At 43.8% G+C, this 11,887-nt stretch overlaps 1 protein-coding gene across 5 annotated transcripts in view; it reads left to right on the top strand.

The window, feature by feature from the left end:
* The first annotated feature begins 1,755 nt into the window (after positions 1–1,755).
* The window catches only part of GLI2 (GLI family zinc finger 2), a 197,401-nt gene continuing 187,269 nt past the window's right edge, over positions 1,756–11,887 (top strand). For 3 of the 5 annotated variants that reach the window (XM_065671473.1, XM_065671474.1, XM_065671469.1), the window contains exon 1: positions 2,301–2,501. The gene's annotated coding sequence lies outside the window, so the exon portion shown is untranslated. Of the gene's footprint in view, positions 1,815–2,023; positions 2,067–2,300; positions 2,502–11,887 lie in introns of those variants that run through there. The other 2 variants (XM_065671470.1, XM_065671472.1) reach the window with 2 other exon arrangements.

The raw sequence follows: 11,887 nt of genomic DNA, 5'->3' as shown, positions 1-11,887 counted from the left end.
TCTAGAAAGGAAAACTGTCCTTAACTGCATAACTGCTTTGAATTAATCCTTTAATTCTTCCTTCATTTGATTTTAAAAATCTTCTAGGCCAACAGTCTGGATATACCTGTGTTTGTAACTATGAAGCAAGAATTTAGAACGCACATAATGTTAATTTTTTGCCAGCTTCTCTTATCATACAAAATCATCTTATTCTAACCCACCTCCCAGGCTGCTAGGTCATCTTTCCCTGGTAAAATAACCTGGGAATACAAATGGACTTTGTTTTCTGGAGATCAAAGACTTGGTTTATTCCTGCTTCTGGTAACCAAAGCCCCCTTCTCAGTTGTGTGGTACTCTTCCGTAGGAGGTGCAACGAAACTCCTGTCAGCACAAAATTACCCACCTGCATGGGGTAAGGTTGAGCTGCTGTGCCAGCATGGACTGCATCCGTACCTTGGAGAGAGAAGGGAATTTCTCTAGGTGACATAGTGGGTGCATGCTGCTGCTAGTTTCTGACCCCCTAAAAAGCTGCAATGTTGGTGATTGGCAAAATAACCTGTTGCCTCACAGTCCTCCCCAAGCTATCCGAATGGAATAAACGGGATTTTGGGGTGCCTGGGAGTCAGCTGTTGCCCTGAAATAGTCAAAGTTGGTGCCGCAGCCTTCTAATGCTATGTCCCACTCCCCAGGAAAGAAAAAAAAAAAGGAAACAGAAGTGTGCAGACTTTCAGACAGAAGGCCCCCAGGCTGGTATCAGGTTTTTAGGATGACAATTGTGGCATGGAGCCTGGAGTCCAGCTAGGTTGCTTTGCACAGGCTAGAAGAGGAAAGTTTCTGAGGAGCATAAAGCACGTTTTCTACTTGCCTGGACCTGGGTTGAGTGTAGGACAAATCCGCTGGCAAATGTTAACACTGCCCAAGGGACTGGATGTGAAGCTGGGGGCTGATGTGGCATGTGGTTGCTATGGTAGTGGCCATAATCCTGTTGGAGTCAGATACCCTGATGACAGGACGAGTTTCAGCTTGTTTTTGGTACAGTTCAGTGACCCTCCACAGCAGCATCTGACTATGTTTTAAACTTTAGATAAATTCCATAGCCGAAGGATTCAAAACAAATCAAGTAACAAGCCCAGGCTGGCCAGAGTCCAAGTTAAAACTGCTGTATTTCTCATTGGTACCACTATTAATGCACCAGATCAGTAGAGAAAACAGATATTGGGGGGTCAGAACGGGGCACTTTTTGGAGGCTCTTTTTCCTCTCCGTGTAGCCTCGGTCCCAAAATACGCGGATTAGATTATCATGTTCCGGTGAGGTCGGTTACCGCGTTTAGGGAACAGTCTTTAATGAACGCTTTTCCCAGCGAAGATGCTGCTGGAGGCTGAAGCGCCCGTGGGCCGGGGCTGGCTCCCCGCCGGGTTACAGCCACAGCCCGGCCGCGGAGATGCTCCGCGGGACTTCGCTGCCTCCGACCCCGGCGGGGTGGGGGCTTGAAGAGCAGCGCAAACTCCCGGGGAAGAGAAAAAACCCAAACCAACCCAAACCCAACCAACCAACCAAAAAACCCCAAACAAACAAAACACCAAAGTCGGAGGAAAACCATCCCCGCCTCTGAGCGAGGGAATCTGCACAAGGCCAAACTTTTGTTGTTCGGAGGAGGAAGGCGGCTACTTTCCCCGAGGACGCGGGATTTTTGTGGTTTCGTGGCAGATGCGCTCCAGCTGAGCAGGGGGCGAGGGAGTGCTGCCGGCGGCCCCGCTCGGGAGCGGCATTCCGGGGCCGGGGTAGGGGAGAGGATCGCATCCCGTCGCGAGACAGACCCTCATCCAAAATGGTGAGGTTCGTCGAGGCGAGGGGGTTATCCGGTATGAAAGAGGATGGGGGAGGAGAAAGGCTCCGTAGCGCTCCGCTGCTCCCGCGCCGAAAAGATGGGAAGGCTTTGATTTCCCTTTTTTTTTTTCATTTGAAGGCGGGGGGGAAGGAGGGGTGGGAGAGAAAACAGGCCCTGCAGCCAGTCTGCCTCCCGTGTCAGAGCTTGAAGGCGCTCCAGCGTCTTTCCTGCAGGCTGCTCAACTTCAACCTGTGTGTATGTATGTGTGTATATATACACATCGATACAGATGCATGTACATGTGAGCGCGCCGCGTCCCGCCGCCGGCCCGCGCTGATGGGCAGCAGGAGCCGCCCTGCAACCGCGGCGCCTCGCACCTCTCCAAACTGCCCCCGGCCCTCCCCAGCCGGCCTTCCCCTGCCCGCCTTCCCTCCCTCCCGCCCTCCCTTCCCGCCCGCCTCCGCGGAGCTGCTCCGCGGCAGCATCCGGAGAACCTCGCGCCGCAGCCGGGATTCGCGGCAGCTTTTGGCGAGGAGCGGAGCGGAGCAGGGGGAGAGGCACAAAAGGGAAGGACGGAGAGAAAGTCCCTCCCACGCCCCCCTCCCCCAAGTTTATGATGGGGGTCCGGAGGAGCGGCCCCGCTCCGCAGAAACGGCTCGCCTGCTGAAAACTTGCTGCTCCGCTTTTTGGGTAAAGTTGATGCTTATTGTGTCTTTTCATTGGGGTTTTTAATAATTTTTCAATGTATTTTTTTCTTTCTCCTGTTCTCCCACTTCTGTCGATGTACCCTGCGCCGGGGCTGGGTGGGGTGAGACAGCGTAGAGATTTTGCGAAGGGGTCTCCTAGCAGTGGGTGCCCTTGAGAGGGTCCCATCCCCGGTCCCCCCCGCAGGTGAGCAGGACGGGTGCGCCGCGTGTGTCTCTGTGTGTGCGTGCGCGTGCCTGGCGTGTTCCCCCCCCATCGGCCCGATCCCCCCGGGACCGGACTCCGGGCTGTGCCTCTCTGATCGTTTCCTCGGGCGCTGCGGTGACAGTGCCAGCCCCGAGCCGCCGCCGGGACAGCCTTGCCCCCGGTCCCGAAGGACGGCCGGGCTCCCCAAACCCAACGGAGAGTTTGCCTTTTCTTTTTAAAGAAAAAGGACCGAAGTTGCCCCCCCCCCCCCTTCCCTGTCACCTCGGGAGGGGCAATCTTTCGACAAGTATATTTGCTGAGGAATTTAAAAAATTCCCTGCTGCAACTTGATCCCTGTGTGATGAGGAGCGGCTTGGAGAGACCCGGACTCCAATCCTATTAAGGACTTAGAGAGTTGAGAGTTTTTTCCCCCGGACTCATTGGCTTTAAAACAATCAGAGAGGAGGGGAGGGAGATGGGCTCATCTAGATGCTTTTTCTGCCTCAAGCGATTGCCATCATTTCCTGGGAAACCTGACTTTTCCAGCGCCGGGGTTTGGGATGGTTTATCAGTGGTCCCGCCGCTGGCCACGCTACCGGCTTTCCTGACTGTTACAGGCTCTTACATAGATGTACACATTAATTTCTGTATTGCTAACCTGCAGCCTGGGCTTCAAAACTTCCCGGGACGGGGCTGCTCTTGTTCCGCAGGCGCGGTGGCCGGTTGCAATGCGCGCAAAGCCGTGCCCCCTGCGCGGGGCCGTGCCTTGCCGGCGCCCCCGGGTGAGCCCAGGCCGGGGCCCGCCGTGGCCTCCCGGTACCGGCTGAGGGAACGCCCAGGTGTGGGTGCCCCGGGGCGAAGCCTGGGGCTGCCTATAGCTGCCCTCGTGTTCCTTAACCGCGCAGGGGCTGGAAACCTGGGTGTCCGCCTCGGTGAGAACAGAAATTAGCGTTCTATTGGCGTATCGTGTTTGTATTTTCTCGGCCACAGATAGAGGGACTAGTTGTGGGACTGTCAGCCCCCTCCCTGCCAGTCTTCTTCACTTCTATTTTATTTTACTTTTTTTGCAACTGAGGCTCTTGGGATGTACAAGAATTTGAAAGTAAACGTTTGACTAGCATGCTGCATAAAACAGCATTTAAACAAATATTGTATTGGCATGCACCGTGGAATTGGTGCCAAAAAAGTAGAGTAAATAAGCTATGAAATTCAAAATATACAGAAGTGGCATAGAGTGATTTGTTAGAAGAATTGCTGATTTGATCTGTTTGTTCTAGCTACCTTGCTTTAAAAAAAAACCCAAACAACTCAGCAAACTGACAAAAAATCCATTCACTTCTGATTCACTTAACTAGAAAACAAACTACATTCACTGGGAAAAGGGGATCCTACTAAATAATTGTTTGTGCTCTCGGGATGTTTGAAATGCATGGTAATTGCTGCATACAGCAACTACAGCGTGAAGTGGTTTGGTTCAACTTTTCTGATGAGTGGATATGGTAATTCGTATTTTGGCTGGAACTTCAGGAAATGTTGACACCTGTCAAACTTTGAATTGCAATAAAAGTGTCATATTGAATGTTATTGCAAAACTGTCAGCTTTTTAAGAAGTGAATGAAATTCATTATGGCTTTTCCACTGTAAACAACTCTTGAAAAATTGTCATTTGATTGAAAATATGACCTATCTGTGGCACTGAGAAGTGCCTGATCCACTGAAGATGAACTGTTAATCTACGGGTATATGTATAGCTGAGCCTCTAGTGCATGTTTGTGAAAGAGCTAATCTTTAAAGCAAGGTGAGGTAAGATTCACTTCATCTCAAATGTTGTTATTGCTTAAAGTATGTGACTTTGAAGTGCCCAGAAATGCAACTGCTGTTCTTCAAAGGAAAACAGATCTTGAGGACTGTTTCCAACTTCCTTTCAATGTCTTTTTTCAGTGTGTCAGGGGGGATGTATACAGATGGACAAATACTGCTTGTGTTAGGTCATTCATTTAGAGAAAAATTAGAGCCACAGAAGAATGTGAACTAGATGCATATGCCAATATAAATCTACTACTATACAGCTACTCCAGTTTATATTTGTATAAAAGAAAACAGAACCTGACCTCATATATCCAGTACACAACAGCCTGCATTCCCTAATGGCACATCGAAGTCACACTTAAAAAACAGAGTCTTTTTGCAGCACATATAGAATGACCAGGATTTTTGGCATTGTTTTGAAAATCAGCTTAAACTTTTATGGCAAAGAGCTATTTTTGACTATAGTTTATGTGATTCTAATGATCTTAAAGGTATGTACCATAACTTCCCTTTTAGTGGCACATTTGCCTAGAAGCTGTACAGGCTCTGGGGCTGTGTGATCAGGGAAAGAGTTATGTGTTCACTACATAACTTGGAAAATATGTTTTCATGATCCTGATACTTTATTTAGAGAGTTTGGCTTTTTCTGATGAGTTTTCCAGTTCTCTGTCCCTATCTTTTTTTTATTTAAGGTTATGGTAGAGCATCTGACCTAATATCAGTATCGTTGTTCTCATTCTCTGCTTGTAATTAGGGAGGACACTTGATTAATCACCTTCCCCTTTTTTTGGTGGCCTACTGTAAGCCAGTTGTTTGCCCTGTAGTCTGAAAGGTACACAGATACTCCATGCTTTTGTACTCTGAGAAGTGCTCTGTTCATAGTGAAGTTTCCAGTGCAGATTAGTGGAGGCAGTGGATTCAGTAAGCAGTCACCAAAATCTGTATGCATTTGTGCAGCAAACACCTATCTATTGCTCCATCACAAAGCCTCCACTTAATAATCTGGCCAAGGATTTCAAGGCAGCCAGCTTTTTTCAAAGAAGCTACTTAGGAACATTAGATGTGACTATAGCATCAAACTAATTAGTTGCCACTCCATTTCTATGAAGCTTCCAGGGCTTTATAGAAATGCGATATTTGCACTTCTCACTTGCTGCTGAGGCATTGAGGTTAAGCAGTCAGTCACTGCTTTTTGTCTGCTTTTTTACTGATGGGAAAGATTCCAGGGCATTGTTCGAGAGCTGCACAACCCCCTTATATACCTGGATAAATATTTTAAACAGTTGCGCATTTGGACAACTTGCCACAAAGCATTAAGTGGTATTTAGGGTTTGCTTGAGCTCTGTTGCCAGGGCCTTTTAAAGAAAACCAAAACAACAGGAGGTATTTGGGAATAATTAAACCAGCACTAAATAAAATAATAGTGAAGGATGAGTGTTAGTATGAATGATGACAAGAAGGCATCATGTTCAAAGGTAAAAAAACGCGAACCTGTGCATTTCTACTTACATGTACACACATATATGTGCATGCAACATGTATGATTCCTGACACGTGTGTACAGCAGATCGCATAAAGGTGCATCTTCTAGAAATAAACTGGTATTTGATGTACAAGTAAACAGAATTGATCTTGCTGGGTTATCTTGATAGTCACAGAGGCAAAATTGCAAGATTCCCTTGTGAACAAGTGACTGGAATGGAAATATTGGGTAATCAGGTCTAATACTCTGCAGCCCACTTCCAGCTGTGAGTGAATACATATTAGATGTGTAAGTCCAGCAGAGGCCACAGAACTTTTCTTCGTTCATGCTTGCCTACTGTATAACCACACCCCACATCCTTTAACTTCTTGTAAACAAAACCAAGTATACAAAAGCTGAAATGTGTGGCAGGGAAGGAACAGGAAAGTTGTTGTCCTGTTATTCAGAAGTTCAAAGAAAGACATAAAAATTGTTTAGGATTTGTGACTATTTAATACTGATGAAAAAGAGGCCTCGGTGCCTGGAAGTGGTCATCAAAATTGGAAAGCATTTGAAAATAGGCTTCTTTGGGCTCCTATTGTAACGAGTGGAAGTGTTTCTCAAGTGGCAGTATTTCTGGTTCTATCATGGGCATGGCTGCCCACATATATTAGTCTCTGGTGAATCTTTTCTCGTTTCACAATTATTTGCAATTGGCTGTCACCGTTCTGCAATTATAAATACTCCATTAGGAAACAATACAAATTAGAACTGTAGGTGCCAGGATCTTTCTACTGGATGTATTCTTTTTTACTTTCTAAGTGTTCTTTTCATATGAAAAGAGTTTAGCAGCTTTATCCTTATTCAAGTCTTTTCTTTTTGTATCTGCTGGGGAGAAAACCATTAATTTTGAGGAATGGTGAAAGCAAGCCTTAAGCTGTCTTTGGCGTTTTAGTTTAACTTGAATAGGTTATTTTTTTTTTTAATTTTTTATTTTTTTAAGAAAACAAGTTTGTGGGAAGTGTGTTTTAACTGTGAGCGCCTGATTTCAACCATTAGCATAAGAAAAAAAGTTTTAGTGCATTTACTATTGTATTGAATGAAGAGTTCCAACAGTCAGGGAAAAGAAAGTAAAAGGCTGTAAAGAAATGATGGTCTATTCAGATTATTCAGCAGCCCAAAGCTCTGGTCATCTGCCTCTGAAATCTGTGATCGGGATATCACTTTTATCTTCCTGTGCCTTTCTCTCGCCTTTTTCACATGTTCACTTTTGTCAAGGTTTATTGATCACGTTTTCTTCTCTGCAAATCTGTGGAAAATTTAATGAACCAAAAACAACAGAGAAATAAAAGGAACTTTTTATTCATTACACTAGATTGAATTTTGTTCTATAGTCACTACCCTCTCACTTCTCATGTGCATCATTGTGTCCTGCAGCACTTACAGTACATACAGTGGGGATGGCAATATTATTAATTCTCTTCCAGGGAAAAAGTTTGTTTAATGTTGTGATCTCACGTCAGAATCAGGCCTGCTCCTTGCTCTGCTCTCCTAACATTCAGATTCTTTGCTGCGGAGCTTCTGCCTCTAAATATATTTAAGTGTGTATTCCACAGAGCATTTACCTCTTCAAGAATGAAATGTATTTGCTGCCTAGCAATTAAACCCAAATTTAAATGATTGCAGATTAGCAGCAGTTATTTACAATCCTGATTGTTTTGGTGCTATGATCCTTGTTCATTACACATCTGCTTTGCCGTGGTGCTGCCCCAGAGCGCTTTGTGATGCAAATGCTTTTGTTAACTTACAAATAGTTTCAGTATCTAGATCATCTCAGGTGACATATTTAAGTCTCTTCTTTTTTCCCAGATGGACTTAAAAAGCTGTAATTAAATGTGGCTTTCATTATGATTAAGCTTTGCTAACATTTTCCATGGAACGATTTACTTGAACTCTGGCACTTTCTGATCCTGTCACTGGAAGATTTTTCAATAAAGACCCTTTTTAACATTAATTTTATTGCATTTAGTGCAGCTTGTAAGTGTAGGGAAATGAGTTAAAATGGAGCATATATCTGTCTGAGAGATTTCTTGGATGTTTCTTGATTCCAAAGAACTTTACTGCTCCTCTGTGTTAAATGCTAAGGTGTAAACCCCAGGGGAAGGAAAACCATAGAGTTCTGTAGAATAGTCCCAAATACTCTTGTAATGAGTAGTACGATCAATGCTGATATTTTTAAGGGATGAGCTAAAAGCCACAAAAGGGCATCCATACTCGAAATTGTAATTTCAGCTGCAGTAATGGCACATCTGTGCACTGAGTGACTGTCCATTCTGTACAAATACACACCTGCAATCTTAAACTGCCTCTAAATCTGAAGAAAGGATTTTGTGTCAGGCAGAATGAGCCCTTATGGGAAAATCTGGGCTCCTGTTAAAAAAAAAAAAAGACAAATTCTTCTGTCTCCTGTGAAATGTGGGATTTTAGTGTAGATAATTCATTCAAATGAAACTAATGAAATCTCTTTAGAGGACCATGCCTTCTCTGGGATCCTGTGCTGCACAGTGGAAGCCAGTGTAGGTCCAGCCCCTGGCTGATAAACACCCTGTGGTCCCAGTCCCTCACCCCTGCCGTGAGGTGCCAAGTACTCTGGCAGCGGTCTGGCTGGTTCTCCCCAGGATCTGCAAGGAATGGTTAGATGCACAGCTTAATTCCTGCAGCAGCAGTGAAAAAACTCCCAATGTTACAAATGTAATTCAGATAAGTACAAGATACTGTCATATACAAGCACTGTGGCTTGTATTCATCACTGGGAGCATAAATATCCAATCTCTGAAACTTAAATCTTTTTTTTCTTTAAATGTCATGTGCATTTAGTAATTATATTCTTCAAGCAAGTGGATCACCTGGAAGCTGTGTCGCACGGTGTTGAGTGGTTTGATTCTGTTACCAAAAATCATTGCAACCCCCTTAAAACTTCCCAACATTTTTATTATTTTTTTTTTTTTCCTAGCTAGGAAAGCGGCATCCTTACCCGAAATCAGTATATTGCTCCCCTCCATATAGACCTCTGGAGTCCTGTTAGAGCCCTTTTTTCATACCTTATTTAAAAGCAAGGTCTGTCAATTGCAACGATATTAAAAGAGCATCAGTTCCCAACACCAAGATAGCTCCCTTTCAGGGCAATCCTCAGCAATGCCTCTTTGTGCAATGGACAATGCAATAAGTCAGGACTTTCCGAGCCACCTCTATAAGGAACTGTAAGGGCTGCTGAAGTACACTTGTGTTAAGTTGAATTGATTGAAATTTAATGGCTGTTAGTAGCTATGAATGGTAATGATTTTCTAGAGTATCTTCACCATGCTTGACATTAATAACTGAAGAGTGTGTGTGTGACACTAGTGTGTTACTCATTTTTAAAGATGCTTTCTCCCAGCCTTCTTCCCCATAATTTAGTTGTTTTGATGATTCAGAAAAAAAATCTTGGGCTTCGAAGAGCACGTACATCTTGTCTACATAATTTTGTGCTCATGATTTTTATTTTTTCCAATTCCGACATAAATCAGACTACAATATAGTGGGAATGATGAATTTGTTTTACATGCCATCATGAATTAATGTTATGCAAATAGAAGCTTTACAGGTGCCATGATTTACTTAATAATTTCAAGTTCTAATATTTAAGCTCATTCATTATGTCTGAGTAAAAAAAAAACACTACATGTTCATATTTTTAAATGTGAAATGTGAGATTTGTGTGCATTTGCTGTGCATAGTTGCTGTGTAAGCATATTTGATGGCTAAGAAAGAATCAATCAGTGTTTGCATTCAGCATCTTACTACTGTAGATGTTACAGAGACATTTCAAAGAGAATAATCAAACATTTGTGTGTAAGGGAGAAGAAGATGCTGGTAAAACATTCTTCAAAGATATAAAGCAGTAGAAAACTGCCAAAGTGAAGTTTTTTGGCCTTTAAAAATTGAGCAGGCCTGTGTGGTTTTGCTATGGAAAGTGACCTTTATTTCATCCTGAACAGTTCACCAAGAGCTTCTCCCAGACCTGCTGTCTTTGCCATACAGTGAGAATGAGCTGAGGAGCTGATGAGAGCTATCGGCATCCTGGGTCAAAGGTGAATGCGAATGTGATCGCAGGGTTTTCAGGCTTTGATATCATTTTTAGTGTGCTTCCCAAAGGCTAAGGACAAGGGGGAGAAAGTTTGACACATAAATACATGTCAAATCTCTGAAGATAAGAATAGATTTTGACTTTATTTCTCAAAAAATTGAGGTCACTATGGTCTGATGACAGGCTGAAAGCCCATCACTCAATTTTTTTTTCTCTTTTTTTATTTTTTTCCCAAATGAATAGAAGCTTATTTTTGATACATCGTACACATTGAGTTACTTGACAGCAGCATTCAGGTTTTGAAGTTTGTGGCCCCAGGGTCAAGGTTTAGCACCCACATCCGGGCCTCTCTACCCAGATAGTAAGAACTTAACTGATTATGCCGCAAAAGAACCAAACCTCCTAAATTCGGTAATGTAGATGAATTAAAAGTGAAGCTTTACAAAAATGGCTTTGCTCCATGCAACAGGACCATGTGTTTCCATGACTGCTACAGCTGTTAGTCATGGGAGTAGACTCAAGAATTGGTCCTTGACCTCTTCAAGCCCAGGGGATCATTGGCCAAGGAGCAGAGTGGTACTTGGCTTTTAGTAATTTTGACAACTTCTTTTGCTGTGTGTGTTCTTGAAGAACTCGGAGGAGAAATTCACCCTGATGCACCATTCAAGGCAAGGATTTAGCTGGGTGCTAAAGAGCCATTTGTGAAGTGGTGCACAGTGTATGTACCGTGATGAAGTTAATTATGTTGCTTTGGCAACCACAGCTTTGGTATTTCCTGACTTGGGTTAGTTGATGGAGTCATATTCCAATATTTGGCGTCATCAACACTGAATCCTCTTGCAAAATCAGGTTAGTTTTGTCAAAAAGTGGCAGAAAAAAAAGAGATGGGGGATTTCTGACAGTGTTAAAAAGTAATTTTTTTTTTACAGGTTTTGTGTTGAAGTAAGTTTTTATTTAGAACTTTGAAATACAATTCCATTGTAGGAAATACAGTAGCGATACAAGTACTTTTGCAGTTGGCTTCAAGAAATTATTTTAAAATTCCTTTTGTGGAGAATTTCAGCATTTAGGGGGTTTTGTTCCAATTCACAGTAAGGCATATTTGGAAATCTTTAATTCCTTTTGTAAGCTGTATAGTAACTGCATTCTTAACTTTGCTAACTGTAAGGGAATACAGAGATGAGCGCAGTACATGTGTTACCCCGCCATGTCCATGGCTGATGTTTTTGCCTTTGATTCTATGTGTGTTGTTTGGGTCTTTTCTCCTTTTTTTTTTTTTTTTAAAGAAAATGGAATGAAGGGGAAAGCATTGTGTGTTCTGGGGTTGCATTGCCTCAGCGAAGCCTGCACCTAATGACTGACCCTCCTGAAGCACTCTCACTATTTTCTATTTGAGAAAATGTTCCTGCTTACGCATTTTACTCCAAGGCCTCTTGCATTGGACTTCTTGTGAGAAATTCACTGGTTCTGGAGGCGAGTTCATCCCTCTGGGACAAAGCACACAGTGGGGAGGTGGGTGGCAAAAGGCAGGTCTGGATCTGCGTCGAGGGGATGGGGATGAAAAGTGGCAGTGCTGGAGGTTCTCCCAGGAGCTTGCAAGGTGAGGGATGCTCCTCCTTTGCTTTCCAGAGGGCATTTCCAGTGATGCAGATGGCAGAGGGATCTTTGCCAAGGCTTCCTTCAGTTTCCTTTAATCTCAGGGTACAGATACCCAAGAGCCAGAGGCCATCCAAGCTGTTGAAGGAGGTGGGAGATGAGGAGGGCTTTTTGGTGGGGAAACTCACTGAC

The sequence above is a fragment of the Lathamus discolor genome, chromosome 3 (assembly GCF_037157495.1).
Source record: "Lathamus discolor isolate bLatDis1 chromosome 3, bLatDis1.hap1, whole genome shotgun sequence".
In the NCBI taxonomy this organism is placed as follows: Eukaryota; Metazoa; Chordata; class Aves; order Psittaciformes; family Psittacidae; genus Lathamus; species Lathamus discolor.
This window is presented reverse-complemented; position numbering and strand designations above follow the sequence as displayed.